This window comes from Felis catus, chromosome B1 (genome assembly GCF_018350175.1).
Source record: "Felis catus isolate Fca126 chromosome B1, F.catus_Fca126_mat1.0, whole genome shotgun sequence".
NCBI classification, from domain to species: Eukaryota; Metazoa; Chordata; class Mammalia; order Carnivora; family Felidae; genus Felis; species Felis catus.
In genome coordinates, this window is record NC_058371.1 from 44,115,377 (window position 1) to 44,120,810 (window position 5,434).

At 49.3% G+C, this 5,434-nt stretch overlaps 1 long non-coding RNA gene across 1 annotated transcript; it reads left to right on the forward strand.

The window, feature by feature from the left end:
- The first annotated feature begins 2,103 nt into the window (after positions 1–2,103).
- LOC111560028 lies at positions 2,104–3,086 on the forward strand. Its single transcript, XR_006597400.1, has 2 exons — positions 2,104–2,403; positions 2,954–3,086. It is a non-coding gene; the product is annotated as an uncharacterized LOC111560028 (long non-coding RNA).
- Positions 3,087–5,434: the final 2,348 nt, after the last annotated feature.

The window sequence follows — 5,434 nt, forward strand, 5'->3', positions numbered from 1 at the left end:
CAGACCCTGACACCTGGCTTTCACTAAGAGTAAAAAGGAACAGGTGCTCTGGGCAAGTTTTAGCTGGGGGTGGGGTGTGGAGAGAAAACAGGGAGGAAAGTTCTAGATCGGGTGTTCCTCAGGAAATCCCCCCACAAACCCACATCAGCCCAGTAGGGAGGGAATCTCCTGTCCCAGGCACAAACATTGCTGTCACCACCCAGGGAAGCCTTCTCCCCCCACCCAGCTGGGGAGAGATCTTTGAATCCCCAGGGCCCTTATCTGTAACCGTTTTGTGGCACTAACTGCATTCTGCCTTTTGTTGCCATCACTTGCATTCCTGTCTCATCTTCCTTATGGCATTAAGAGCAGGGCATTATTATTATTATCATTATTATTGTCCTGTGTCCTTCTCAGCAGCTACCACAGTGCCCAGCACCTGACAAAGAAATGAAATCCAGTTCAAGTGAGGAAGAGGTCAAGAGGACAGAGGAAGGTCAGAATGGCCTGCTTAACCAAGTGCCCCCTGTCTGACCTATCCTCTGCCAACTCCAGGCCCCAACATGGCCCACTGGGGTGCCAGACACACTTGGGAGTGGTCAGTGGACAGTGTTTCAGGCAGGGCGGAGGCTCCCACTCCCCGAGGTCCGGCCTGGCCTCACCGGAGCGCTGGCCCTCCCCTTCCAGGCAGGAAGCACTCCTGCAGCAGCCGCATCTGCACAGCCATAATTGAGCCTCACTCTCCAGAGTGATTTGTGTGTCAAAAATCCGCCAAGGCTGTAAATCTGGTGCTAGGAAGCTCTGTCTCCTGTTTTCCTGCTTACCCAGAGGGAGACGGAATGTACCGCCACGGGCTCCCAAATCTGGAAAACCGCCTCTGATTTAAGAGGAGAGTTTTAACCGTCATTAACATGGGCCAGTGCTGGGGAGCCGGAGCTCCTGACTCTCCCTCCCGGCCCAGCCGCCTCCTCCCCAGCTGGGGGGCTTAGCCGGTGGGGGACCTGAAAGCCAGGTGCCTAACAGGCCCAGGTCAATAGCAGCTGCTTCAGCTCTTCCCGGGAGGCTCCAGAGGGGAATTTTCCACTGCCCAGTTTGATTTAGCTCTTGCCTGCTGTGTGGCGGCCTTGACTGTTCACAGTGAGGGGAGCAGGAAGGTAGGGAGCGTGCGCAGAGGGCCTCCATCCCGCAGGGCTTCTCTGGCCCAGAGGCGTGGGAAACTCCACCTCACTATTCCCCATCCCCAGAATGCTGGGGTCCCCTCAGGTGCTGAGGGTGGGGACCAGGTCTCCCTCTAGGGAGGGAGAAGAGAATCAGGGCCCTGGTTGCAGGGAGCAGGACAGAACCCAATGAGTTGCCTCCCTCCCCCTGTCCCTCTCTTTCTCAGGATGTCTGAGAAATGTCTAGCGTGGGTGAGGGCTCCGTCCTTCTCTCTCTCTGCCTCTGCTCCTCCTCCCCCTCCCCGGAACCTCTGCCCACCCCCCTCCAGCCCTGAGTTGCTGATGCCCTTTGGGTTCTGTTTTCATTCCAGGCTGTGGATCCGGTCGTGGGAAGCAGGTAGGAAACCATGATTCTGGGGGTTAAATGAAGAATTATATTTAGTGCTCACAGAAAGCCAAATATTGGGTTAGCAGCCAGGAATGGAGAGGGAAAAAACCCAAAGCAAACAGCAGAGGGAAGAAATTCCTACGAAACAAGGTCCCTATTCATTCTTCCAATCCCAGGTGCAGGGGCCTGCAGGAGTGAGACCCGCTGAATGTAAGCAGCCCATCCTGTGCTCATGGCTGCAGAGAAATGTGAGGGCCCCAGACTTTGGTGAGACCCTCAAACTCAGATCTTATACCGCTGTCCTCATGGGACCAAAGAGCTCTCAGCCCTCCCCACAAAGGTTGTCAACATCTCCACCGGCAAAAGGCGAGCTGCTACAGAGCTCACTATGTTGACCCTGAGCCCTTTGAGACCCAAGGGTGGGGAGGGGGGAGAGCAAAGTGAAATGTTCCTGGTTTGACCTTGAGCAAGGGACTGAACCTCCCCGAGCCTCATGTATGGAATGCAAGAGTTGGATTATGATTTCACAGTTCCTAACATCCTACTAGTCTGTGGCTGTCTAAAACAAATAATGAGAATAAGAGTATGAACAAGACTACGACATCTGTCTCCGTAAGAGCTTAGCATGGGGCCTAGAGAGATAAAGGATATGTCCCAGCTTATTCCCCACTCAGCCTTCTGTGCCTTGGCCCTCCACAGGGTAAACTTCCAGGGTCTCAGCTGACTCTTCCGGAAATTCCAGACTCCAGTGACATGCTTCTGGAACCTTCTCAGACTGCCAGAAAGTCAGATAACAGTCTGGGCAGGGGAAGGACTGCCACAGCCAGGCTGGCTAACGGGAAAGCTGATGGGGACTAGAAGTTCAGGGAGACATTGAGGGTAAGGAGGGAGAGAGACAGAGAAGGGGCAGGAGCGGGAAGACATTGTAGACCTCCCAAACATCTTCTGCAGGGTCGTGGAGAAGGCAACACTTACCCTCCTAACTCCCAGACTCATTTGTATCCAGCCACTGACTTATCCAATTATCTACCCCTCCTGTGGATCTCTCTGTGGGGGAGATCGACAGTAGGAGGCTGGATTCCAGGTAATAAAGAACGTTTAAGAGCCAAAGTTTCTAGTCAGGCAGTACAGAACTGAATTCTTACTAACTAGAAGAAAGGAAAGACAGGAATTTCCTGCCCGGGTCTGTCTTTCTCTATGTGTCTCTATTTATTTCCCATACACTTGGCTCTCTCTGCTTCCCACCCCCTAGTTTCCTCGAAGGGGCCCAAGCTTTGGGAGAATCTGGGCACCGGTACCCCCTCTGAGCAGGAGATGCCAACCTATGGACTGACATTGCCTGGAACCCCGAAGAATGCCTCTTCTAAAGAGCCCCAGCTGAAGGTAGCCCCATCCACTAACTCAACCCTAGCCATCCCTATCTCCTCAGGTTCCAGCACTCATCAGCAGGGACTCAAAAACACTCGTCTGTCGGGTGATCCATAGGACCAAAACCTTGGGAGAAGACACGCAGAGCCAGCCACTAACAAAATTGTGAAATAAAGTGAATTCCTACAAACCTGCTCCTTCCCTTGCATTCCATAAGCTCAACAAATTGCACCACCTTCCACCTGTTTTCCAGAAACTAAAAATCACCTTTGACATCCATCCAATTCACCATCTCCTATTTATACCCCAACCATATCTTTACAGTCTCCCCACCTTCACTACTATGGCTTTCACAGGGCCTTGGACATGTCTCATCCACATTATCAGAATTTCTTCTTATCTGGTAACCCTGGCTTTGTGTGGCTCTTCCTCATCCCATCCTCTCTAGTGTAGCCAGAGAAGTATTTCTAAACTGCATGTGTGTTGGGGGCATCTGGGCGGTTCAGTCGGTTAAGCATTCGACTCTTGATTTCAGTTCAGTTCATGATCTCCCGGTTCATGGGTTCGAGCCCCACATGGGGCTCCGCACTGACAGAACAGAGCCTGCTTGGGCTTTTCTGTCTCCTTCTCTCTCTGCCCCCCCCCCTCTCTCTCTCTCAAAATAAATAAATAAATAAACATTTTAAACTACATCATTTCACTTGCCTGCATGAGGTTTTCCATCATCAGCTACTTAGAGGACAAAGTCTGGGTTCGTGAGTAAGCATGCAAAGCCCCCCATCCACTCAACCCAGCTGGTCTACTACCATTTCTCTGGTCTCCAGCCAGTAGTGAGAGTTCCCTAAACAGGTCCTGCTGGGTTTCCAGTCAAAATGGAATAGTGCAGTTAGTGCAGCCACTTGGAAAACAGGATAGAGGTTCCTCAAAAGAGAACTACCCTACAATCCAGCAGCTCCACCTCTGGGTACTTATCTGAAGGAAAGGAAAACACTAAATTGAAAAAATATCTGCACCCCCATATTCGTCACGGTGTTATTTACAACAGCCAAGATATGGGAACAACTAAGCGTCCATCCATGGGTGAATGGATAAAGAAGTTATGGTGTATATTCAATGGAATATATTCAGCTATAAAAAAGAAGGAAATCCTGCCGTTTGTGACAACATGGGTGGACCCTGAGGGCAGTCTATTAACTCCAGTAAATTACATGGAGAAAGACAAATACTGTATGATTTCACCTACATGTGGATTCTGAAAAAAACCAGACTCATAGATACAGACAACAGATTGGTGGCTGCCAGGGGGAGGGGTAGGATAAATAGGGGAAGGAGGTCAGAAGGTACAAAATTCCAGTTATAAGACAAGTACTGGGAGTGGAATGTACAGCATGGTGACTATAGTTAATAATACTGTATTGTCGGGGCATCTGGGTGGCTCAGTCAGTTAAGTGTCTGACTCTTGGTTTCAGCTCAGGTCATGATCTCATGGTTTTGTGAGTTCAAGTCCCAAATCAGGTTCTGTGCTGACAGTGTGGGGCCTATTTGGGATTCTCTCTCTCCCTCTCTCTCTGTTCCTCCCCTGCTCATGCTGTCTCTGTCTCTCTCAAAAATAAGTAAACTTAGATGGGGTGCCTGGGTGGCTCAGTCAGTTAGGCATCCGACTTCAGCTCAGGTCGTGATCTCACGGTCTGTGAGTTCGAGCCCCGCGTCAGGCTCTGTGCTGACAGCTCAGAGCCTCGTGCCTGCTTCAAATTCTGTGTCTCCCTCTCTCTCTGCCCCTTCCCCCCTCACGCTCTGTCTCTCTCTGTCTCTCAAAAATAAATAAACGTTAAAAAAATAAATTTAAAAAAATTTTTAATAAAATAAACTTAGAAAAAATTATGTAAAAAATAATATTGTATTGTCTATTTGAAAGTTGCTGAGGGAGTAAATCTTAAAAGTTCTTATCACAAGAAGAAAATATTTGTAACTATGTGTGGTGATAAATGTTAATTAACTAAGCTTGTCATCATGACCATTTCACAACATATACAAATATTGAATCATTATGTTGTATACCTGAAACTAATGCAATGTATGTCAATTATATCTCCATTTTTAAAAAATGGAGTATTGAATTCTCTCCTCTAGCCACAAAGCCGTAATGAATAAAACATTTTTGAAAATAACCCAACACACAAAGCTGGGCTCAAAAAACAAGACAACTATTGCTGTGAATGAGAAGCCCAACAGAGACAGAAGTCACCGCATGGAGCCATGACTGAGGGCGTTGCTGGGCTCTGGGTCGCAGTGGTAGCCACAAGCTAGGCTCCTGTGGGGTACTGGAGACTAAAAGTTCTCTTGTTGTGTGTGTGTGTTGTAGTTTTTTTAAACATTTATTTATTATTGAGAGACAGAGACAAGCAGAGCATGAGCATGGGAGGGGCAGAGATAGAGGGAGACACAGAATCCAGAGCAGGCTCCAGGCTCTGAGCAGTCAGCACAGAGCCTCAGCACAGAGCCCATCGCGGGGCCCGAACCCACAAACAGGGAGATCATGACC